The following is a 26,830-nucleotide window of genomic DNA, read 5'->3' as shown; positions in this document are numbered from 1 at the left end:
GTCTCAAAAGTAAAAACAAAACAAAAGTAGAAAAACAACCACAGCACCCAATGAAAACTTAGCATTTTGGCAGAAGAGAGAAGAAAGAAAAATAAGCAAAAACATCTGCTTCCCTACATTCTGGAAACAAGCTTCTGGGCCTTTGGTTCCTATTCGGATGGAAAACAGAGAAGAGTTGGAAAAAGTCCCAAGCACACCCAAGTTGTGGGGACAGCGATGGGCTCTGCTTTTGCTGAAGACAGGCAGTTTTGAGTCCCCAGGACACCTTAGGGACTTTCAGAGTCACAGGACAAGAGTTAATTGTTTTAGACCTTCCATGGTCCCACTGGTAAGTTCTTCTCTCAGAAGCCCAGAGTCACACCTATCCTGTTCCCAGGAAGTACTGGGTTTTTTAAGCTTCCAGGGAAAGAGAAGGCAGAACTCCTGGTTTATAGATAACCCAAACTGCATTTGGTTAATGTTAAGCTTGTGACAAAATGCAGAAGGGTCCAAGTTAGGGGACAAAGTGTTAACATGTCTGGCTTTTATTTGAACTCAGGCCAGTGTGTATATGACAGTGAGTGGTTAAGTTACAATGTCAGGGACATTTATCAAGGCCCTGCCATATTTCATACAGAGACTTTATCTAGATTATTGGCTTTAATTCCTCACAGCAATCCTTAACCATGCATTATCATTCTATATTTAGATAGAAGCATGACATTAGTGATAGTAGTAGTTTGTTTGTATTTCCAGAACTAGTATTTGCAGCTACCATGTGACCCTAAATGGGGCCAGCTCCAAGGGCTATGGTCTTCCATTCAACAACAGTGACAAAACCCTTCTAACGTAATTTTAACGTGGGGTCTCACCCGTGTAACGTAAAAATAAATGCCTGCTGCATCAGTCTACCAGTCCGAACACTAGGATTCCAGAAGATGGCATGAAACTGTGAGGTGGCTCTTAGGGAAAACAGTGTGGCCTGGCCATTCTGGGTCTGACAGTTCCTCTGCCTCCTGCATGTGAGGTTTCCCCATAAGACAATGGCAGTAAGCCAAGCAGAGAAGCAGCTTGCTGATGTTGTCCAGAACCAGCCTGGCATAGGGAAAGAAATGGGGCCTCCGGAAGTCGGGAGAGCTGGGTGCTAACCTTAGGTAAAGGAAGGACCCACAGCGGCCAATCTCTGCATCTAAGGAATGAAAAGTGTGTGTGGGGGGACCTCAGTTATGGGTTTCAAGGTTGCATTTAGGATATGGACATTTTCTGCAGAAACCCGGTACACAGAGCAGGCTAATGCTGAGGCACTCTGCCCAGGGAGCAGGAAAGACAGACGGACGCAAGTGCAGCTCAGTCTCCGCTGCCTTGCTCCTCCTTCCTAGCCTGTGCCACCCAGGGCAGCTGGCAACACCTGGCACTTGGACTTCCTATGGCGAAAAGCTCATAACATTCTACCATTCTGCGCAGATTGCCCAGGTTCTGAGTAATGCTGTGAATTATTCTCAGTGAGTTGTCCAAATTGCCTGTGAGAGGCCCAGTGCATTGTGGGAGAAAAGTCTGCTCAGAACAGAGGCGGGCTCTCCCAGGGTTGGTGAATAATGCTCTACCCGGTTCAGTCTGAAACATGAGACCCCAGCAACTGAGCCCGTCGGGGTTTCGCTGGAATATAAGTTGCACAGCCAACCTCCAGAGCCCCACAATAGGTTTTGTTCTGCGGCAGCGGGGGGCAACGGGGGAGAAAAAGGGGGGAGGAATCCAAGGAACAATGTCGGGTGCCTTGGCCAAGGACTTCATAATTAGCTGTGACTAACAAATACCACATGGGAACCAACTTGTAAGAAAAGCACTCACAAAGCACCTTAATGCTAGTAGGCCGATCTGTGCCTGAGACCCGTCCCCCTCCTGGGGAGGGGTTAGAAAGGTCTGGAAAGGAGGGGAGCAATTCCATCTGCCTGAGACCACTGGACCTGAGACTCGGATGGACAGGAACTGGGGACGCTTTCAAGACACCAACCAGTCCTTGGCCGTTGGCCTCCGTGGCTGGACTTCCTAGAGCGGCAGGAGTTAAGCCAGTTAACAGGCAGAACTTGTTGGGAACAACGTCAGTAAAAACAACCAGGTCTTCTAGACGGAAGCAGGCTGAGATGAAATCTCCGCAAAGGTCATCTGTGTTTGCAGTACACAGCGCACCAGTGCAGGCTGAAGGAGCTGTTGGCCATAAATCCTGCGAGGCCTGGACAAAGAATGGTTGTTTACTCCTCCACAAACTTCACGGGCGGGGGGGGGGGGGGGGCGGGGCTATCCCCGCAAGGCAGCATTTGCAAACAGCAAAATTGGAGGTCAGGTGTGCTGCTCTGATCCCCGGCCCTGGTGTGTGCGGGTCAGTGTCCACTTATGTTCCATGGACAAACAAGTACTGGGCTGGCAGCACCATAAAGACAGGTTCTTATGGGTAGAGTCTCCTGAGTACTTCATCAAGGCTCAGAAACCCTGCGGTGGCTCTCTTTCATTTCTTTAGAAGCTGTGAAGGGGAGGTCAATGGTTCCTGTAACACCCAGCTGTGGGACCTGGCAGGTTGGCCTTGTTACAGTCATCAGAACCCAGAGGCTCTATAAAAGCAGCCATTCTTGTTTAAGAGGCAGAGGTTAAGAGCATGGATTATGGAGTCAAATAGACCCATGTTCAAGTCCCACACCTGCCAATCACTTCCTTGCCTTCTCCGAGTTTCAGCTTCCCTCATCTTTGAAATAAAAAAAAGTTATCTTCCAATGTAGATGAAATAACTGTATGTAGACCCTTTGGCAAGATACTGGCTGGGAGTGCTAATTTGTAGTTTCTATTTATATATTAGCCATATCTCTGTTTATGTGTGTATCGACATGTGTAAAGAAGTGTACACACAAAGAATTGCTCAGGCTCTTTCTTCCTTCTAGAATGTTCATCCAAGTACTCGACAGATCATAGAACCCCTGCTCTAGAATGTTTTATAGGTCCCCAGTGATGCAGCAAGCGTCACTAGATGGCTAGACAGCCTGATTTCTTCCGGCTGATTACTTATTAAAAGGCACCTCCTCTGTCTGCGTTTGAGTGGAAGATTTTTCAGAGAGGCACTGGCTCACTCATTTGTTCCCTCAGCCTTGCACAGACAAATCCCTGGAACGCGAGTACGTGGGGCAAACGGTTCGTCAGGGCTGCTTAGCTGGCTGGCACAGGTGATTAGGTTTTGGCAAGATCTTCAGCTGAGGAAGTTCAGAGTCGACGGGTAGTCAGGATCCTTTGAATATTTATTTTAGAGAACTCAGAGAGGCTTGCTGGAGGAACTGACAAGCTGCTACTTAATGGCATCAGTGCTGCCCGGCACCTCCATGAAGTAGAACTCGGACACTAGGGGCCAGCTTCACACATACTTACTGTCCTACACAGTGGCCCTTCAGAACCACAGCCTTCCTCTGCAGTCTGGCCCTCCCACCACCCGCCATCCCTCTCTGACTGCACACCGCACCAGGTCCAAGAAAAGCTAATTTAAGCACGGCTGGTGAAAATCACCCGCACTCCACATGCCATGAAGCTGTCATGACAATTCTTGATCTCCAGCTCACCTGACGGCTCAGCCCTCCCCTGCTTGCAAAGCTTCCCTGTCAGTTAAACAGCAGCTTCCCTGGCACCAGATTCGTCATCCTGACTATCCAGATGAAAGGCAGACACCTGTCCCCTTCTCCTCCACTCCTGCTCCCTTTTTCCCTGCCTTGTTTTCCCCTCTTGGCTCTGGATTTTGGGGAAGACCTCCTCTCTCCCACATAAGTCCTTCTTTTGACCAGCCTGCAAGGTACGCTACTGTGCAATTAGAAAGATGTCTTACTTTGGCCCACAGACTGACTTGAATCAAGGACACAGACACACACACAGACACACAGACACGGACGCACGGACACACAGACTCCCATTGATAGCAGAGAGAGGGAAAATGCAACTTCCAGCTTTCTACCCTGTGCAGCTGCTTGGACAAGCTGCCTTGCCAGAACAGCGGCTCAGCTGCCTCAAAAGGGGACTGCAGGTTTTTCTTTCAACAGTTGTCTTGCCCCAGCTCTTCACTAGGGCTTTGTAGTGTCGCCTTTCGTTATAAGGTGCTTGGGATGAAAAGACACTGTTTCATAAAGGGCAGTCCTGGGTGACATGTGGTCTGTGTGCTGTGTATGCAAAAGGATGAAATGGTACCAGGTAGTCCCCTGAGACCCATGACCTACAGGTGGGGCTTCTTAAGCCAAAGGATCACACACTGCAGTCTTTTCCAACATGTCAACTGTGCCCCTGTCTTGTAACTAACAAGGAGCAAGTGTCAGAAGCACACCTCTGTTACCATTCCCTTCCCCTACTGGAAAGGAGGCAGTGGGAGCTGCGCTTGCTTTAGGAATCAAGAAACAAGACATTATGACCCATTTTCAAACATGGTTTGCTATGAATTATTAAAAACAGTGTTACAGTGTCTGCACAGTCCTCCCAAGCATCCTGGCCTTTAATCTTATAAACAAGTTCTGAGCAGGAAGAGCAACTGGGGAGATGGTTCAGTGGGTAAGAGAGCTTGCCACACAAGCATGTGGCCCTGAGTTCAGTGTCCTAGCATTCACATTAAAGCCAAGTGTGGCTGTGTACTCCTGTAAGCTGAGTGGGCTGGGGACAGAGATAGGAAGATCACTGGGGCTTGTTGGTCAGAGAGTGACTGAGGAAGACACCTGATATGCTCTTCTGGCCTTCACATCTGACATGTGTACCCACCCCCGCGCGCACGCGTGTGCGCACGCGCACACGTGCGTGGACACGGACACACACACACACACACACACACACACACACACACACACACACACATCACCAGCATGACACCATAGCAGGGAAAGAAGTCTTTTCAGCCCCTCCAACGTCTTTAATGCCCCCTCCATATGATGGAGAAGAAGACAATGTCACCCCTCACACCATGAGAGCTTGGCAGGGCACAGAAAAGATCATAGCAAGACAGCTAGTATTCTTGTGGGCAGGAGAGGAGTTGGTCATGACCCAATGCTTATAGGAGTGTTATTTTGCAGCCAAGAAAATCAAAGGTACCTTCAGTTAGAATAAAGGTGCCCCCTGCTCTGACTAGCACTGTCACAAAAAAGGGCCTTGAGCCGAGCAGCCCACAACGAGACTACTGCACTTACAACTCATCCCAACAGGGAGGATTCTGCAGCAAGGGCATCTATCACAAACCCATCAAATGCTAGAAAGGAATAAAACAAAGTAGCACTTCACCTTCTAAGCAGGGAAATGGACAATATATTCTTGTGGTACAATACACACAATACAAAATTTACCCTTCTTCATGTTGGCTATAATTGGGTTCTATGAAGTGTATTTATAATGCTGTGTGACTGTCACTGCTGTTCACCCTCAAACTCTGTCCACTTCAGGAAATGATAACCCCCTACTGGGTCACTTCTCCAGCCCTTAGTAAACACTCTTACACTTTACTTCTGTCTCTACGAACTGGGATAATCTGGAAACCTCATATAAGTAGAATCAGACAACAACTATGTTTGTGTCTGGCTTATTTCCCTTAGCATAATGCTTTTATAACATACCACATGTCAGAAATTCACTCCTTTTGTGGTTAATGATACCCCATTGTTTGGGGATGCAGTATTCATTGTAAGATTTCAGAACGCCCAGTTCATACCCAGCATTAAGCTTGGCCATACGGAGACACAGAGAGTGAATTCCAGGCATTTTCTTTGTGTAGTGCACACTTATCAGGTTGGAAGCCCAGTGGGGAATGGCTCAGTGAGCCCCCAGGGCATCACCGTATCCATTGGATACCTTTTGGTTTGGGTACCTGCTTTGTGCCATGTTCTGGTGAACTGGCTGGCAGGCAAAGAGAATCCATGACAGCTTTCTTTAAAAACAAAACAAAACATAGCCAGTTATTTCAGATATAAAGGTGCCCTGGGCAGAATTTTCTAAATCTGGCTGTCCTTTCCAACAATCTGATCTTAGGGAGCCTCCAGAAAACTCAGAATGACTCAAAAAAGAAGCCAACAGTTTCTAAAGTGGATAAGTTCCCAAATGAGAAGCGACCTGGGGAATACTTTGTGGGACTACAGAGAAGTCGCTTTTCCCTGCAAACCCTCCAAATGTGCAAGTGGATGGAGCATTAGGAAACACAAAAGCCATCCCATCTCCCAAAAGAGACCGAGCCAGAGGGCAGCTTGTATCACATGCCTGGCTGGTGCTAAGGTGCAGAACGAACAGGACAGAGAAAAGAGGTGGGAAGCCTGCCAAGTACTTGGGCACTGGGCAGAGAACACCTGTGCTTACCCCTCCCCCTCCTTACCTACAGTCATGCTACAAGAACCAAGCAGAGCCTGCTTTATTTAGGTTTTAAAAAGAGAAAAGTAGAGATGAGCTCAGGGTCAGCCGGACTTCATCTTGTTACATAGTAAACTCTTGGGAATTGATTGTAATGGATACAGGAAGACTGATGAGGTCTCCGCCCCAAACAGAAAAGATTGTACAGTGAAGGATAATGCAACAGAAGGTACTACCACAGGGTAGTAAACACAGGGTAGTACCAGAGAGGACAGTATAGGGGATGGTGCAATAGGCAATGGACTGACGGAGGGCTATGTGATACAGAATAGTGTGATAAAGTGTAGTACAGTAGAGGTTGGTATGATGGGGGTCATGTGATGGAGGACCGTACAGGAAAGGATGATATGATAGCGAATTGTATGATAGATGTAGTACAGTAGAGCCTGGTATGATGGAGAATGGTGTGATAGAGGGTAGTGCAGTAGAGGGTGGTATGATAGAGAATGGTGTGATAGAGGGTAGTGCAGTAGAGCCTGGTATGATAGAGAATGGTGTGATAGAGGGTAGTGCAGTAGAGGGTGGTATGATAGAGAATGGTGTGATAGAGGGTAGTGCAGTAGAGGGTGGTATGATGGAGAATGGTGTGATAGAGGGTAGTGCAGTAGAGCCTGGTATGATAGAGAATGGTGTGATAGAGGGTAGTGCAGTAGAGGGTGGTATGATGGAGAATGGTGTGATAGAGGGTAGTGCAGTAGAGGGTGGTATGATAGAGAATGGTGTGATAGAGGGTAGTGCAGTAGAGGCTGGTATGATGGAGAATGGTGTGATAGAGGGTAGTGCAGTAGAGGGTGGTATGATAGAGAATGGTGTGATAGAGGGTAGTGCAGTAGAGGCTGGAATGATAGAGGCTGGTGTGATAGAGGGTAGTGCAGTAGAGGGTGGTATGATAGAGAATGGTGTGATAGAGGGTAGTGCAGTAGAGGGTGGTATGATGGAGAATGGTGTGATAGAGGGTAGTGCAGTAGAGGCTGGAATGATAGAGGCTGGTACACTGGAGGACAGAATAACACTTGACTGTGTTTGGCTTAGTTCAGAGTTCACACACTACTTCATATTCGGCAGCACCAAGGGGATACAGCTGAGGAGGAATTCACTAGTAAGGACGTCTATCACCTGAAAAATAAACCCCCAAAGAATAAATGATCAGTTGATATGAAAGCCCAGTGCAGTCTGAGCTGAGAAGGCAGACTGGCAGCTTGGTGGCTTCAGTTGGCTTACCACTGTGCTCTCAGCCCCTAGCACAGAATAATTCACCAGCTGAATTAGGAGGGAATCTTCATGAAGAGTTTCTAACTTCATGAGAAAATGTGTATTCCTTGTTGGTCAGGGGCAATCCAAAGTATCATCTTTTAATATATTAGTATAAATACCAAAAAATCATGGAAAAATCCCAGACCACCATGCCAAATAGTTTTCTTAGGGCAAGGGAATTATGGGTGATTCTTTCCTTTCTATTATTTCTTACTTTTATAAACAATGACCACATATTATTTAGGGAGAAAATGTTATTCTGTATAAGTACCTCCATGAATAATGGAGATAACTATATTGTCACCTAGAGAGAAAAAATATGTATAAGTATCTCCATATGTTAAATGTAGGTGGAACATAGATGGGGAATTTGGAGATGTTAAAAGTTTTAATTTGGACTGAGAGGCAGTTTCTTCCAGCAGATGGTGGAATTGGGAGATATGAGGCAAAGGACCTGCCTTCTTCTCTCTGCTCTCTATACCATTTGTGGGGACAGGAAGAAACCTTTGCCACAGGAGTCATTGATTTATTTATTCAGTTAATCTAAGACACCAAGCTGCACTGAATGTCACTGACCACTGTGTTGGTGGGGTACATCTCCCTGCTGGCTATGACATTCCAAAAATGTCAATGAAGGCCATCTCAGACTCATGGTATAGTTTTGTGGTTACTAAGAATGTTCACATTTTTCAGTTTACAATAGCCCAGAGATAAGAACAAGGTGTTTATTTTAGAGAAATCAATGTACAGAAGTTTAAGCTTAATATAGCTTTGTGGCACTAAGCAGCCTTAACTGTGTAAAAAAGGGCTGAAACTCAGGCCTGACTCCAAATTTGCTTTCTACTTAGCAGAGTGACTGGGTACATTCACATACCTGATCTTTTCTTTCAGTCTGTAAAATAAATACATGTATTTATATAAATCTGATAATATATAGCCCACAGGTCTGTTGTGAGGATTAAATATGATAATATGTGTAACTCACTTGGAACAATCTTCCTTACATTAAAAACCCAAGGCCAGCACCTGCTATGATGCAGGTTAGCATCATCTAAGTGTTAGCATCTCTACTCTTCAGATTTTGTTCTCTACTGTACATTCTTTGTATCACCAGGAAGCTTCTCTCTTCCCTACTCCTCAAACTTAGGAAAAGCCATGTAGAAACATCACAAAGCAATGGACTTAGCCTTTAACACAGGAGGGCCAACTTTGGTTAATAGAAAGACACGGGCTTGGGTGTCAGAAGATGAAATTTCTAGTTTTGACTGTTCAAAGCCACTTGAGCAAGTGACCCTTTGGGATTCCCATTTCCTGTATCATGAAACAGGGGTAACAATTCCTGTGAAACTTGCCAGGCTGTCAAGCAAATGCTAGTATAAGCCAGTCACAAATAAAACAAAAGCCCCGTCCAATGAAGTGCCTTCCAATTCCCAGGTCGCCATTTGTCCCTGTGCCCCGTTTATGCTGCTTGGAGGCTCAGAGGAATTGGAGTAAGTGACAAATAGGTCAGGAGGAAGTTAAGGCACTGGCCCCCATTTATCTACCATTTTGGCTCTAAAGAACTAGTTTCAGTCCAGAGTGATTTACTGAAGTGGGGAAGCCATGACTCCACAGTCAGAGGAGTAAGGAAAAGCTTACCCGGCCCCTTCAATTCAGAGGTGAAAGCAGGCACACAGGCCGGCTGCCTCCCTCCCCCAGTGCCAGCCAACCATGTATTATTAATTGGGATCAACAAACATTGCAAGCACCTTCCACTGTGAAACTCTGGCAAGGCGCTCTGGGGAGATCCAAGCACAAAGAGAGGCAACGTCCCAGCCTTCACCAACCTGCCATCTGGTTGGGATAACAAGATAGTTACAGGCAAAACTGTCTCCTCTCTCCCTGCCCATTAAAATTTTACTACACCCTCAAGGCTCAAGCCATAATTATATTTTCCTCAAGAAGCTTTCTCTAATCCCCTCAGCCTTTTGTTTAATCCTCATTTGTGAACTTTATCATATTTTACATTATCTCTGAGGTGTGTGCGTGTGCTCACCTTTACTCTTAAAAGCATTTTAGTCAAAGTTTTGTTACATCTCTTTCCTCCTCAGTAGATTGTCAGCCATTTCTGATCCACTGTGGCATCCCCCAAGACTCAGTAAAACGAGTGACTGGAAACAGATATCAAGAAGATATACCCAATAACGAAAAAAAAAAAAAAATTACCAGGGTATTTAGCAAAAGTACTAAAGAGAGTGATCCAGATGATACATTTAATGAGAGGGTAGGACAGGGCAAGATATAGGAAGTTTGGGCTTTCAAAAATGAAAGACTATTTTAAAACATCAGTTAATACACTAGATATGTACATACATGTGCATACAGATCATAGGCTAATGTTGCCTAATATGATAGTCACCAGTGGCTACTGAGCACTTAGGCATGAGGTTAGTCTCAATTGAGATGTGCTAACTATGAAATACAGCATATTTTAGATACTTCATAGGAAAAAAAACAATTTTCTAAAAACCTTTATACTAAACACATATAAAAATATAGTACTGTAGATGACTTGGTTAAGTAAAACTTATTAAAATGAATTTTATCTTTTTTTTCTTTTTAAAATGGCTACCCCCAAATACTTTTACATTATGTATGTAGTTCATGTTTTAGTTAAATTTTACAGTGGGGACTGGAGAAATGGCCCAGTGGTAAGGAGGCTTGCTGCTCCTCCAAAGGAACTGAGTTTAGTTCCTGGTACCCATGTCATGTGGCTCACAACTGCTTGTCTGTAACTGTAGCTCCAGGAGCTCCAAGGCCCTCTTCTGGCTGCCACAGGGACTCATACAAATATAGTTTCTGTGGACCCATTTGTGTGTGTGTGTGTGTGTGCACACACACAAATAAAAATAAAATAAATCATAGAAAAAGGGAAAAATAGATTGGACAGTGCATCACAGGCCTTAAGCATGGCTTATACTATGATCCAATAATCTCTACTCAGAAATTATATGCTAATGAAATAATCCAAGATCAAATAAAAATGCTGTGCATAAAGCCATTCACTAAAGATATTATTTATAGAGCAAAGTACTGGAAGCAATTATATCCTTCAGACTGCATTAAAAGGAATGGTCAGGAGAATTACCATTATTGGAATATGCAGTAAACTGTTCTATACAAGCATAAGTTATAGTGAGGTAGTAACACAAGAAATTTTTAGGACATCATGTGGCTCGATATACCAGCACATTGCACAGAGTGCCCAAATCTACATATGGTCTGCATGGATGCAGGCGCATGCTTTCCCTAGTTTCTCATACACCTTCTGAATGACTGTAACACCCCAGGTCTTCTATTAAAAAAGATCCAAATTATATATGAAAAGGGAATGGAGGGCCACCAGGAAAACAGCTGAGAGTAAACATGGAAACACGTGTGAGTTATGGCAGACACCTGACAGAGACAGGTCGAGGCTCTCCCGGGCTCATCAGTGGATGGAGATACAGTGAAGCAATCAAAAAGAGCCATTCCTCTGAGCATGAGGATATGAGGTTTGCCTTAGATTCCCACACTCTCGGGTTAATATCAGAACAAGGGAGACTGTCACAACCCCAGGTTCCTTGAGCCTCTGACACTGAGTTGTTCACTATTGGCTCAGTTCTGGCTCCAGGAGCAACTGGGGAGCCCTTGACTATGGCTCTGGACCTGAGCCTGAGCCAGCTAGAACACTTCCAGAGGCATGAGCTTTGGCAAATTGCTATGCCTTCCAAAGCCTCAGTTTCCCCATCCATAAAATGGCAATAATTCTAGTGTCTACCTCATTGATACAAATAACTCATACAGAATTTTTGAGAGCATATTTGACTCATAGTAACAATGTAACACCTGTTGGTTTTATTGTTCTGCTGTTACTCTGAAGCTGATAACAACAGCGTGGTGGTGCATCACTGACCAGGATGAGAAAGTGGGAGAGGGCCTGCCTGCTCCCTACTCTGCCCTCTACTTGCACCAGGTCACTTCCTTTCAGTTTCTAGACTATTTTATAGGCATTGAATTTACTCAACCAAGGTTTAATTTTCATTTTTAATGCCTTAAAGGATGATGAAATTATAAATGTTCCATATAATGTCATATTGAAATAATTTAACCAGAAAATTATTTAAGTTCACTATCTTTTCCCTCTGAAGCATAACTCATGAAAGCCACTTTCATTTCAAATTTCACTTAAAAAAAATCTCATTGCACTACTCATTCAGTTCTAATACATTCAGAAAATTAAGCACACCAATTTCTGGGTAGCCTTTCATTAGCCAAAAGCAAAACCAGGTCAACTGCTTTGTGGCGTTTTTTTTTTTTAGGGCTGCTGATGGGTTGAAGGAATCTTGTAAACAGAAACATTCGCTTTTTCTGATACTCAGGCCTAGTCATTCTGATTTCTAAGCCAGTTGGCATGAAAATAGTCTCTCTGTTTTATAAATAGAATATTTTTCAGGGTTTTCTAGAGGTGTCTGCTTAAAATAAACAGGGCTCTAGTTTATTTCTTTACAGCTTTCAAAACCAAAACAAGCTAAAACACCAAGGCTTAACTGAATGTGCTGTATTTAAATTTTGAAAGGTATCTTTGTATGAGCAAGGCCTGAGTTCCTGGCATGAAATTCTCCAGAAATTAGATTTTCAATGTTGACATGGGGCTTTCCTATGTGAAATAACGACACCATGGTGTTGGGTTTGTTTCTTTGGGGCCTCGGTATGAATGTACCTCAGCGACACTATCCCTTTACTCTGAAACACTCGGGTTTTTCGGGGAAAAAAAAAAAAAAAACAAACTGCTATGAAGAATATATTAAACAGTTATTTGCTCACCAGCTCGCAAGCATTACATCGAAGATGAACCCACTGCCCCAAGTGGAAAACTGTATGAAGTTGGCAAGGTTGCCAGGTTGGGAGTTAAAGGTCACAATACAGCAATAGCTCCAGGCCCCTCCTCCAGCTACTTGGAGCAGGTTGGCTTCAATGACAGCCCACAAGCTACAGCAAGACTTATGCTAGAATAAAGTACAGGTGGGAAACAGGCTTGGAGGTTTAGGTCTAGAAACTAGGACAGATCCTTCCTTGTACCCATGGCACACATGTCCCCAGTGTCTGCGTCAGTGGCGGATGGAGGAACGTGGCAGGACAACATGGTAGTGGGAGGGAAGGTTCCCTGGTGCACTGTCCGGTGGTAGCCCTGCCACACTAACTAACACATTACGTCTGCTCTGCTCTGACTGTTCTGTATCTAAGGGGATTATTCTATGGTTAAGTCTGAGGAGCAAAGTGTCTTTGGCTCCAGGCTGTGTACAGAAAGTCGACTCAGTCAAGCTTCTAAGGAGAAGCTTTTCTGCAGAAAGAAACCTGCTCAACCTGATCTGGCTGAACTCAGCCCAAACGATTATGGCTCCGTAAGCCCTGCCCTGCTTTGAAAATGTCTGTGCTTACTCGGTGTCGTGTATGTAAAGCTGGCTGTGGGATAAGTCCTGTTCCCAGCTCAAACCACACAGGCGCTCATTTAATGTAGAGTATCTACAATAGACTCTACGTCTCGCTTTACAGAGGAGGAAACTGGGACAGCAAGAGTTGAAAGGTTCCCAAGGTCAAACTGGGGTCAATGCTTACCCTCTATGCCAAAATAAACCCCAGTAAGGAATTATGTAAGAAATACAGACCAACATGAAGGCCCGGCCGGCTCCAGGTGGCCCCTTTCACCCTTTCTTTTCTCACAATGGCCCCTCCTTCTCCTGTCCCAAGAGTCAAACGTCTTCTCCTTTTGCAAAAAGGGCTTTGGAGAAGATGCAGGTTGACTTTGTCCTGGAGAGTTAGTTTTCTGTTGCTGTTATAACAGCTTTGCATGAGTGGCGGAGCTTGAAATAATCATGTTTATTATCTGACAGTTCCTGAAGGCAGGAGCTCATGTCAGGCACATAGGACTGATCCCAAGGTAATTCCAGAGCAGGCTGCTTCTGGGGGTTTGAGGGGAGAAGTCACTTTCTTTCCCTTCCTTCTAGAAAAATAACTGGGGGCTCCTGGTCCAGCCTCACTCTATCTAATCTTGTGCGCACGGTTCCACTTCTCACCTTGGACCCTTTCACCTTCCCCTTATCACACAGGGCTTGCCCAAATCATCCAAGATGCACCACCTGTGTCCAGGCATGTAACTGAATCACAGCTGAAAATCTCTTTTGCCAAGGGAGGTGATGTTCACGGGCTTCAAGGACTGGGATATGGAGGGGGATCATCCTTCCTCCCAGGGTAGCACTGTGTTATGGGAGATGAAAGGCAGGAGAGCCTGGGATTGGCAAGGAGTTGGGGAGAGGAGATGGAGATGCCTCCGGGGAACCAGCTTCTACTGTGGGAAGGTGGGGGTGGGGGTGAGGGGTAGGAACAGGTAAGGCTGCAGGTCTTCCCCATCTCACCTGTTCCTATCTCCATCCCCGATCAGTTGCCATGGTGATGAGTGGCAGGCATGAGGCAGAAAAAGAGGCAGGTTAGACTTCTCCAGCTCTGATGTGTTTACCACCCAGGCTATGATTCCATGCTGGGAACACCTGAGCTCATTAACACTATGATTTATTACCCAGAACCAATGATTCTTCCTTGAAGATGGTGGGGGATTTAAAAGATTCTCATTTTTTTATATTAACATGAGAAAGTTTTATTTGAAAACATAATTCTTTAAATCTCTTTGATTCTCAGAGTGCATGAAGAAAACACAACCGACCTCAACTAGTAATTTGACAAATACCTATCAAGTACGTAGACCAATGTCCAGGACACAGAAGGATCTCAGGGACATCACTTCTCTACTCCGTTGTCACTCATGACTGTTCTAGTTGCCTTCAGGGTACTTTAAACACCTGAGCTACTTTTAGCCTCTCAATTATTCTGAGAAATAATGGAGTAGTTATGGGTCTTGGTAGCAATCACCCACTTGACTGGCAAAGCTGGACCCACACCTGTATTTGTGTCCAGAGCACAGCATCAGGGCCTTATTTCTCTGCTAACTGTGCTACCATGGAACCTTGAAGGCTACCAGAGTGGATGAGAATCAGGGGTCAGGTCAGAGTTAGGATGATTTTTGAGCAAACTCCTCACAGGAGCTTATCTGTGGGTTTCTAAAGTTCCTAATTTTGTAGAAAATACAGATACTGACTTCGTGGTAGGTGCAGTGTTTCTGGGGGAGGGGAACAGAAGTTTGTTCCCTATAAAGTTTTGTTTTCCAGGTTATAATGTTTCAGCGTCCAGGACCTCTCCACTCACCCTTCCTTTCTATCTGGTGACCTACATTCTCAGTGTGAAATGGCCACAGACTACCTAGCCAAACAATTCCTTCTCCTCCTTTTCTGAGATGGGGTTTCGTGTAATCCAGGCTAGCCTTGAACTCACTGTGTATCTGAAGGTGACTTTGGATCTTTAATATTCCTGCCTGTATATCCCAAGTGCTGGGATTATACACGTGCACCAGCAGGCTGTGCCTATGTAGTGCTGGAGATCAAACTCAAGGCCTCCTGGTGCTAGGTGAGCTTGCTGCCAATTGAGCTACATCTCCAGCCCCTAAACACCTTCTTCTTTAAGCCTTTTATTGAAAATAAAAATTTAATGTTATGAACTTTATTATAAAAATTTTCAAATTAAAAAAAAAAACACAATCACAAACTAACCAGACCTGAATTCTATGCATCTCAATGAACTTCTATATAGTTAAAACAGCCATTCTGAAGCTATGGAGCTTCATATTGGATATTCCACTTTCCCTATCGAATGTATTTTTAGCACTTATCCAACACCAAAAGTGAAAAATCCATGAGATTAAGAACTAGAAAGAACAATTAGCTTTATATATTCCTTTATAACTCACACGATCTCAGAAAGAAAAAAGAATGCATGTTCTCCCTTATATGCAGAATCTAGCCACTAATGTATGTATATTCAAAAACAGATGTGTATGTGGGTGCAGTATAACATGTAGAAAAGAGAACAAGAAAAGCAAAGTCTCAGGGTCAGGAAAGGACTGAATGCAGGCAATGGGCATGAGTCATAAAAGGTGATGTCTTAAAGCGTTTCCATGAACAGTCAAAACTGGTGACTTCCAACATTTTTCAACAAGTGGGAAATTTTGAAAGAACTTGCTGGTTCCACCTTAAGCAGAAAATTGAGCCAGTGGCAGTGAAATTTAATCACAGTGGTTACACATTTGGAAAAATACCTAACATAGATTCCAAATCTATGCTGCTTCTGTGGGGTTCTGGCTCAGCAAACCACAGCACAAAAGAGAAAAAACAAAACAAAACATCTTTTCTGACGCATCACAGAGGTGAAGGACAGGAATCTATGAGCCCATGAAGGTGACAGACACTGGGATAAGGGGATCCCAGCACCCATCATTCCCAGCTCTTCCCAAGAGTGCATTCTGGAGTGTATAAACCAGTAGTACATATCAATGGAATCTTCTGGTTCTACTTCTAAGAGGAGACAAGGAACACACTCACAGCACAGCACAGGAGACCAGCATTTTCCACCTCAGTTGTCTCTGACGTGGTCACTAAATTCCTCCATGTGGCTGTCCTTTCATCCGTCCACCCATGGACTGAGTTCTGAGGTTCAGCAAATAGTTTCTATTAATGATAGCATAACCTGCCGAGCATAACCTGAGATAACGGAACTCAGTGTACAAATCATCCCCTTCCCTTGGTGTGTCTCATTCTCTAAGCCTGAAGCTCTTGTTTTGTCTGCTCTGTCGCCAACACTACCTGCGTGCGCCGAACACTTGGTAATGCTTATATTGAAGCCAGAAGACATTCTGGAGAAAAACTACATGCTGCAGTCCTTCTCAACTAACCCAATCTTAAGACTTGATGCCTCCTTGTAGTGCTCTTAAGTATCACCTCAGGATGACAGCTGAACCCCATGACACCCCCACACCACGTGGTAAACTAGGTGTTAGGAGTGTTTAGGAGTTGGGGGTGTAGCTCAGCTGACAGGATGCTGCAGGTCCAGGGACCAGCCTGAACACCACTGCTCTGATGGCTGTGAGCCAGCATCGGAGCCTCCTTCCTTTATTCGGATGCTGGCTGTTAACTTCCCTCACACTTCTGAGGATCAGCTTCCTGTCTGTACAAATGGGATGACTGCAGCAGCCACCTTACCAAGTTTGTAAAGTAAAACATTTTGAATACCTAGACATTTTGTAAACTTGCACTTGCTACTAGTATTACTGTGGGGATTCTTCTCTCCCCCTTTGATGTTTTAGCACGTATGTATCAATTCTCCAAACAACAGAGTGAGCACACACATTTTGGAAAGTCCAGATCTCATGCTAATAGTTACTAGGGATACTGTGTAGAGGGTCACAAGTTCTTTCCCCCTCAGAAGGGCTTATGTGTGTTGGGCCTTAGTTGAGAGACAGCAGACCAATCTCTTAGTAATTCACTGTACCTCTAGACTGTAAAGATGAGCCCCTACACATCCAAACCAGACACCATCTAGGTACTCCAGAGAAACATCATCATCTGCCCCAGGGGTGTGGCTAGAGAGTCACTCTGGCTTTCTCAAGGTTCTAATAGGTACCACCTACCTCTCTCAAATTGCCGGGGTTGGCTGCGGGAGGTACACGGAGCATCTTCTATTTAAGCTGAAGGAAACTAGCAGTGAAACAAATTTAAAAAAAAAAAAAAACCAATCAGACTGAAGTGGCCTTTACCAGGAAATTAACTTTAATGGATATTGTCATCCCTAGGCCTACCTCAGAGTAGCTGGGCTCACAGTGCTGGTATGTAATAAAAAAGTAGGGCCTAAACACTGAGTTATCCACCCACAACTCGGAATGAATTTCCTTTTTACTGCCTTCTGTTTGCCTTAATATGTTCCTTCCCTTGTTTGTTCAAGCTGTTCTATGATTCTATTAAATTCATTACACACTTTGCAAGTGTCCCAAAGTACCTCACTAGAATATGAGTTCCTTGTTTTGTCCCTGCCTTTTTGTTTGTTTGGTTTTTTTTTTTGTTTTTTTTTCTGGAGCTGAGGACCGAACCCAGGGCTTTGTGCTTGCTAGGCAAGTGCTCTACCACTGAGCTATATCCACAACCCTGTCCCTGACTTTCAAGTGAGGTCCCCAAGCCTCTCTTTTCTCCATCAACTTCCAACCCTGGAAAGGCATGAGAGCAACTCAGAAGGTGATAGCCTGATTCCGAGCCAATTTCCCTTGCCAGGGAGTAAGAACTTGTATAGTTATATCCTAGTGTCAGCTGGGGTTGCTCTCTGCCGCCAACACTTACACAAAGCCTTCCATGCTGACTGACTGCAATGTATCCTTATCCCTGCACTGGATATACTTCCAGACTCTGTTTTGAAACTTAGGCCAAGGGCTCAGCCGTTATCTTGACTTGCTGCCTCGGAACAGTAGAGACCAGTGCAAGAGGGTCAGCAGACCAACTCTGACCTGCTGAAGGGCGATCCCAGAGCCTGGGATGGGGAGTCTTTTGAGAGATGGGAACTTGGTCTGATAGGAGCTTGATCCAGCCAATGCTTTCCAATGGGTGATACCCCATGGCTGTGGACAAGAACACAGACTCTGCAAGAGGCAGCCAAGGCGTTATTTCACGATTTAATGGCTGGGTGAACAGAGAGTGTGGTGGTTCATCTTGACTGTCATTTGAGATTTGGAGTCCCGTAGGAGGCATCCTTCTGGCAGTGTCTGAGCAGGTGTTTCCAGAGCTACTTCACTGAGGAGAGAGCACATGGGGAGTATCATCCCATGGACTGGGATCCCAACTACATACCAAGCAGAAAGCCAGCTAGGTGGGGGAATTCACCCACTCTGCCTCCTGACTGTGAATGCACTGTGACTAGTTGCCTCATGCATTTGCTGCTATAGTCTCGGCTTTCCTGTTCTGATAGACTACACTCTGAAACTCTGGGCCAAAGTAAACCTTTCCTTCCTTAAGACGACCTACTCAGATTTTTTTTTATCACAGCCGTGAGTAAGAGAACTATACAGTAGTACGCATCCTGGGCTTCGCTTCCTACAAAGTGTGATAGGACGCTTCCTCCACCTTAACTGGTGACTATAACGCTTAGTTAAAATATGCAACATGCTGTGACCAGTGCCTGACACACACTGAATGCTATGTAGCTGTTAAGTGACTCTGTATTGAGCCCACTGTGTATTGGAAATGGCCAGGAAACTGCTCTGACTCTCAACTGAGTTCATGTTCTAATAAAGAAGACAGACTTGAGAAGAACATCAAGTGATACAGACCGATGCATTCTAGAGGATTTAATGGCTTCTGGCTCTTACCCATCCCCCCTATTGGGCACCTCCACACTGTACTCTTTAATGCCTATCAAGATCCTGCAAGATAGAATGATAGTCTCCAGTTACCTATGAAGAAGCAGCTAAAATTTTTGTTACTAGCCAAAACAAACAAAAACAAAAACAAAGCAAACCCAATTGGCCAAGCTTTTATTTCAGAGATGCCCGAACTCAAAGTTCCCCCACCTACTTTGAGAGAGGGTTTCTATGTAGTCCTGGCTGGCTTAGAATTGGCTATGGAGTCCTGGCTGGCCTTGAACTCACAGAGACTTACCCACCTCTGCCTCCCAAGTGCTGAGATTAAAAGTGTGTACACTGTGCTTCCTCCTCCTTTCTCTTGAAATAAAATGAGACATTTAGGAAAGCTTGTGCCGTGGTCTCCTACACCACAGTGAACAGAGAGCAGGAGACCTGATTTGTTTTGTTTTCAACCCAAATAGAACACTGTGACCTTAGAGAAGTTAGCAGTTCCCCATGCTTTTCCTCCTCCTCCTCCTCCTCCTCCTCCTCCTCCTCCTCCTCCTCCTCCTCCTCCTCTTCCTCCCCCTCCTCCTCCTCCTCCTCTTCTTTTGTTTTTTGGTGTAGTGTGTGCATGTGTAATGTTTCTGGGTATGCATGTGCATGTGTGTGGCAGTCAGAAGGTACCCTTCCTCAGAAGACTTCTACCTGGATTTTGGAGACAAGTTTTCTCACTGGGTGGGATCTGGGGCTCATCAATTCAGCAGGCTGCCTGGCCAGCTAGTGCAGGGATCTGCCAATCTCCACCTCCCAGCACTGGGATTACAAGCATCAGCCACCCTGCCTGGCTTTCTGTACTCACTAGAGATAGTCCTTTGCTCAACAAGAAATTGCAGCCATTTCAGCTGCTGTAGCTAGAAGATGGTACCAACTATCCTCCTCCTATGGTCTCTTATTTTTCTAAGATCGTCAAGAAGTATCCTCTTCCCAAAGCACTTCATGTCCCGGGAAAGAAGGATAGCCCTAACTCAGACAGAGGGCTCTGCCTTCTCTCTCCCATGAGGTACTTCCATGTAGCCCTGTCTACCCACTTAGGTGGGACACACTTAGAGGACACAGAGGTGCCTTGTCCCTGTTGTGTATTCCTTAGCAGACTGGAGACACTGAGTAGAAGCATAAACATTGTTAAGAGAACAAGATTTCCACCACGGATGAAGACAGGTGTGAGAAAATACAAGCCATAACTAGGACAAGGGACTCAAGACAGGTGGCACTAAAGCAGAGAAAGTGAGGAAGAGCTAAAGTCTAGATGTGAAAGGTCCTGGGTTCAGATCAACCCAAGTTAGGCCCCTGAATTTCTGGACTCAGAAAAGAACAGACCTCCAAACCTCCAAAGGTTCACCGATCACTAATTATGTGGCAATTATTCTATTTTGGGCTTTTGCTAATGAGATCTGGGAAGTGTCTTAATTACCCAAAATTATGAAAATAATTTCAAACTTGACTCTAGGGCTAGTTTTACTCCACTTAGGAAGAAAAAAGCATAGGTAAATGTGCCTGGGGTTATTTTTTATTAAGAAATAGTCTGCATATGTTAGAACTAGGCTGAGATGTTTCTGATTAAGCCCATCTGTTTTGCACTTTACTGTTTGAAATTTAAGGCTATCTGCAGCATCACTGTAGTATACAATAGAGTATGGGTATGTTTTGGTGATTCCCAGAAAAATAAAGGTGACTCCTTGGAATTACAGTGCCCTAGAAATTCCAACCATCATTGAATCTGGAGAAGGTGAAGCAGGGCACAGAGGATGGGGTGGGAATGAGGGGATGCTCAACTTCTGTAATACACACAGGCAGCCCGAGGGCGTTTCTTTAGACAGTAGTGCACTTTGCTGACCAATGCCTTGTGATGTCACATGGGCAGGTAGCCAGCTCAGTAGGTAAAAGTACAATTCTTATGCCTGCTGTTTAGTGATACTACTTGACACAGGTGACAACATCACTGTGCCTCAGTGTCCTTGGGTACAAATGGACTGATGTGTTGTATGAGTCCCATAGAGTTAGACGAGATATACACTAAAGACATCTACGTACCTAGAGCAGAAGTCAGCACATGCGACCCACTGGTCAGACCTGTTGGCTGACTGTCTTTGTAAGCAAAGCTTTATTGGGACACAACCAAACTGTTCCTTTCTATGCTGTCTGTGGCTGCTGCTTCCGTGTTACAATAGCAGAGGGGGACATAGAATGAAGAGCCCGTGACTGCAAAGTCAAAGATATCAATTGCCTGGCTCTCCACAGGGGATGGGGGACCCCACAGAGCCCTGTTCTAGTCTGTAACCCCAAATGAATGATGGTAACTGGGGCCATAGTAGGACAGGCACTGCAGTCACCATTTTTCAGATGAAAGAGGTACATTAGAATTAACCTCTTATTCAAGGCATCAAGGCTGAATGAGCCACCCCAAGACAGGTCCTGATCATCTGACTGTAAGGCCAGTGCAGCTACGATCTCTGGGTCTACTGGTCAATGATTGAACTCAGTACGTTGGCTGAGTAGGGACTGCCTGCCAATCACTGACCAAGGTCTTTCTTCCTTGACCTCTGGATGAGGTGTGCCTGTAAGATCTTTCAGCTCAGAGTCACCAAAGTGATGCACACAGCCCATGATCCCAGCACTCAAGAGGTTGTGGCAGGAGGACTGCCTCAAGCTTGAGGTCAGCCTGGGCTACAGAGTGAGTTCCAGGCCATCACGGGCTACAGAGTGAGAACCCGTCTCAATAACAACAAACAACAACAACAACCTCACTGCTAACATGTTTCCCAAAGTGCATTCCGTGGAATGGTATTACATCTTGTGTTCATAACAGGGTCTAGAGTCAAGTACATGGGTGAACAACTTAGTTAAAAAGGTCTCTGTACTGCAGGACATCTTGGAGCTTTTAGCACATTACCACCCCTGAGGATCTCCAAGGGGACACAGTGAGGGGCAGTCCCCTCCCAATCCACTCCAGGATGACTGGTGGGCTTCAGAATGCTCCTTGGGAAATACTGAGTTTGGGTTTCGGGAATCATTATTTTCTCATTTCTAGGAAGGGACTATACCTCCCCATACCCAGATGACATGTTTTTTAATTAATTAAAAGAAATTAAAAGCAAGAAAATGCCCTTTTAATTATAGCTGAAGCATTTACTGACCAAACAGTTCCCAGGAGTTATTACTGGCAACACATGCTTGCTTCCAGTGCTGTGGGAGAGTCTGAAGTAGCAGTTTATTCTTCTAATCTCCCTTGACTTTCATTATTCTGGGCTAGCCCTGAGACAATGGAGATCATCTGTTCCATGTGGAAACTCAGAAAAGGGCAAGTGAGAGACCGTGGTTTTACACTGTGCTTGCCACAATCCCCTCCACAAGCCAGTCACTCTCGGAAGCATCTGTAACACATAAAATGCTTACAACTGGCTACAATCTCGTGGCCGTGCCTTAATTATGCCTCCAAACAACGCCCCTATCCTAGGAGCCCGGCAGCAGATCTGTGATCCTGTGGTTCAGTTCTGGATTTCTCTCCCACTGTGTCCTTAAATCCAATACCAGTTATAGAAGCTGGGTCTATTTCTCAAGCTGTGGTTCCCCAAATACTTTCCAGCAGATCCTGCATTCTCTTTCCATTTTTTCTTTTGTATGCATGCTTCTCCATTCCCAAGGCCAAGTCAGGCCTCTAGGCCCACCCCCTAGTATCCCTTGTTCCCTGTAAACCCCTGGGAACTGTCACTCAACCTGAGTTGCTCCACCCAGGTCAGCTCTGACTTTCCACATAGCAGAAACCCCATCTTGCCTCCTGCCTATCCTTACCGGAGAACTTAGTGTCTGGCACCTAGGAGATCTGAAATAAATAGTTCTGCTTGATGAGCCCTAGCTCACTGGAAAAATGGCTCAGAGCATGAGAGAGCATTTCACATACAGTCAAAGACACATGCTTTAAGTAGAGATACAAGAATTATCGGGAAGTTGTGAAAGGAAGCGGAAAGAATCTTTACAAGAACAGAGAAGACGCCTCAAATATGGCAATTTAAGGAGAAATTCTGAAGCCAGATTCTGGTGGTACATGCCTGTATCATGGGTTCAAGGTCATCTATGGCTACACAATGAGTTAGAAGCCAGTTTGGACTACATGTGGCAGTGCCTCAAAATAAATAAATAAGCAAACAAATAAATAAATAACCCACAAATTAAAGTAAATAAAAACTCCGAGACCCAGTGAAATGATAAATACGGCAAAGGAACTTCAGGCCACAAATCCTTAGGAGCTGCTTCCCAGAAAGCTAACCCGAGTTGCCAGCGATTAAGAGAGGCACCAGTCAAATAGAATCCACACATGCTTACAGGCTGCCCTTGACAGTCTGCAAAGACCAGAGAGAAACACATGTGCAGTGTCCACTCTGTAGGAAGCAATGTGCCTGAGTAGCCGGCAGGGGAGAGCCCCAAACCTCCCTGGATCCCATAACTTCTGTGCTCCAGGAAGATACCACAGCATGAAGGCATGTGACAACAGCACCTTGAGTGTGTCTCAAGGTCTTGAGTGTGTCATGCACTCCCCACACATCCACTCAGCCACACACATCATTGTGTTTGTTAGACCAAGGCTAAACAGTCAATCCATCTGGGAAAGTCCCAGCAAACACCACAAGGAGAGCAACATTGGGCTAGCATTATTATTTTACATAAGTACTACCATTAGCTTTATTTTGACGCAGTGTAGGTTAATCATCTGAGCAATTCTCAGCTGCAATAATACATCCAGTCTCTGTTCGCAGACACACAGGTTCTGGTCCTTCTCAGAACCTCTCCTTTATTGACTCTGCTGCAGCCTTTGTGGGAAGTAATGGATTAGAAAATCCTAAAATAAAGACAGTGAATGAAGAGCACAGAGCATCCAGTGACAGCTCACTGCTGCCTCCCTCTCAGGCAACAGACAAGGTGTTCCCATGCTGGGGTTCACTGTCATCACTGAGGCAGGTCAGACCACCCAGCACCCACAAGCTAGGCTCTGGGTTGTCGGACTTTAGATCAGGGTCCTAACTCACTATGTTCCTTAGATACCAATTCCTATTTATAAGAAGGAAAAGAAAGGGTAAAATGTGGGAAAGACAATGTAAAGGCATCAAATACGAACGAGAGGATGTAAGTGAAATGTAGCCATACAGACCTTGGTTCAAGTCCCAGTGCTAAGGAATGAAGTCATGAATACACAACATTCTGAACACAGTGTGGGGCACTGTCCCTCCTCTATCTCAGAGAATAACTAGGTTCTAGTTTGATGAACTCTCTGTCTCCCTGAAGTCTGAATGGCTGGCATCTCACACCATAAGGAGACTGCTTAGCTCCATAACGAAGTAGAACAAGGAAGGATGCATCTTACGCTGCACCCTGCTACTGATGCTCCCAAGTGCCCTGTCCAGTCCACATTTGATAAATGGATGAACCCAAACTCACAAGGGGTACAAGGGCTTCTGAAAGATGCACTCGCTTGAAGCATAATCAATTTCTTGTGTATGTGTGAGAGTGTGTGTGTGTGTGTGTGTGTGTGTGTGTATGTGTGTGTGTTCTTGTTAAAGGAGGGAAAAATATTTTCAAAGAAGTCTGACTAAAACTTTTAAGTTCCAAGCCAGGCAAAAAAAAAAAAAAGCAAATGGTTCTGCACAGGAGAAGAGAGATAACAAGCACCTAGGACTGAACTGCTGAGTTAGTAAACAGTCTGCCCTTGAGAGAGAGAGAGACAGACAGACAGACAAAGACAGAGAGACAGAGAGAGAGAAGAGGAGGAAGGGGAGGGGGAGAAGTAGGAGACAGGACTCACAGAGAGAGACACAAAGACACAGAGATAGAGAGACAGAGATAGAGACAGAGACAGAGAGAACAAAAGAGTACTTTACTCCACCTACATTGGGAAGTGATAAAAACAGCCTTCAGCCACATCCTGGGCAGAGCCCTCACCTTTGAACACTCCTCCTTTACCTTGTTTCACAAAGTGCTTTAGACACATCGAACACATTTGCCTTTCTGAAGGACTCTAAAACAGGACCCCCATGAGCAGTGCCTTCTGAGTTAGTCTGGAGCCTAACATCAAGCTTGCTTGTGTTTTATTGTTTGTCTTTCTTTCTTTCTTTCTTTCTTTCTTTCTCTCTCTCTCTCTCTCTCTCTCTCTCTCTCTCTCTCTCTCTCTCTCTCTCGACACTTTTTTTGTTTGTTCTTAAAGAAACATAACTCCATCACAACTAAATCCATTTTAAATGCACAGTCCAAGTGAACTCATCTCTGGGCTGCGACAAAGGAGAGTATGTACATTCACTGTGATCCCAAATAACAGTGCATGTTGTAACAAGAACGAATACGCACGAGAAGAAGACATTTTTGATGATCTTCTTCACCCTGCTTTGTTTCAGCTGTGTGATCTGTATTTGGGGGCTGTGCTGTTTGGAGGTAAAGTTCCCCCCTTGCTTAATTTACTCTGCTCTAAACACATTTGTGCCTGGGGCTAAAGAGACAGCTCAATCAGTAAAGTGTTTGCAACTCAAGAAGACCCTGTTCAGCCATAGAACCAGTGTGAAAAAGCCACTAATGTGGTGTGTGCTTGTGTAATCCCAGTCCTGGGGGGGGGGGGGAATGTCCCACTGACCCGCCAGCCTAGCTTCCTGCAGGACAACGAGGCTCAGGCCTTCACTCCCCAACAGAGCATCACATTCTTAAATTCCTACAATTGTGTGTGCGAGTTGGCTCCAGCAATGGCTTGTTAATAGGTTCTACCACATCCTCTGGCTTCTTTCAGGGGTTTCTGGGAGCCAGTGATCACCCACTTTGGGATGAGCGAACAAGACACAGGGCAATTTCTCAACAGCAACTTCATTAATGTATTTTCCTCTTTGAGAATTGTGAAATTAAGTTTGGGGAAACTAAACAGTCCCCTTTGGCTTCTTTCTTTTCTTTACCTCTTTCCTGCGGACACCACCTGGTTTGGGTGTTCAGGCCCTGCCTGCATGACCTGTGATAAAGACAAAACAAAGAGCCAGAGCCAGGCTGACCAAACTGCAGTGTCCATTGGCATACTCGCTCGGAGAAAGGCTCCACTGCACAAGGCTGGACCAGTGAGAGGCTGCTCGGCTCTCTCACAAAGGAGATAAGGGGCAAAGGGCTGGTGCAGTTCATCAATGGCCTGCGATTAACACCATGCACTGGATCCCATACATGCTGACTCACAGACTAAAGGGCTTTCCACTTGACCTCTGAACTCAGGGGACCTGAATCTTCATCCTGACTATCATTGATTAGTGATTTGTTTTTATCACATAAAATACAATTTACCACCAAATCACTTTCAAGTAGGTAGTTCACTGGCATTAAAGTATATCCACAAGGCTTTCAAGATGGCTCAGCAGGTGAAGGACACTAGCCACTAAGCATGGTCACCTGAGTTCGATCACGGTGACCCACAAGGTGAAAGGAACAGACAGACTTCCCTCCAGGTGCCCTTTCACAATCACAGGCAAACTATGGCATATACCGCATGGTACGTGTGTCCTCATCACTAAACAGATATCATACAAATAGGCACATTTCACAAAGTCCCACAGGTTTTTCTTCACCTAGAGCTGAAGATCGTACCCATCAAGCACTCTACCCACCTCCCAGTCAAGAGCAGCCATAATGCTGCTTGCTCTGGTTATGAATTCCATCTCTCCAGCATGTCACAGAGTAGAGTGATGCTTTGGAGATTTCAATGCTGGTATTTATTCTGGCTTATTTTGATTCCACTTAATATGTCTTCAAAGTTCACCTCTGTCTGGTCATGTTAGCCCTTTCTTCTGTTTTAAAGCTATTCAGTATTGCATTGCTTTAAGTATTGAACTTAGGCTGTTC

At 45.0% G+C, this 26,830-nt stretch overlaps 1 protein-coding gene across 4 annotated transcripts in view; it reads right to left on the bottom strand.

Annotated features, from left to right (window-relative positions):
- Mpped2 (metallophosphoesterase domain containing 2) overlaps positions 1-26,830 on the bottom strand; it is a 181,755-nt gene that overhangs the window by 10,703 nt on the left and 144,222 nt on the right. The gene's annotated exons all lie outside the window — the stretch shown is intronic.

Source organism: Onychomys torridus, chromosome 4 (assembly GCF_903995425.1).
Source record: "Onychomys torridus chromosome 4, mOncTor1.1, whole genome shotgun sequence".
Classification (NCBI taxonomy): Eukaryota; Metazoa; Chordata; class Mammalia; order Rodentia; family Cricetidae; genus Onychomys; species Onychomys torridus.
The sequence above is the reverse complement of the archived record's forward strand: the minus strand, read 5'-3'. Positions and strand labels throughout refer to the sequence as shown.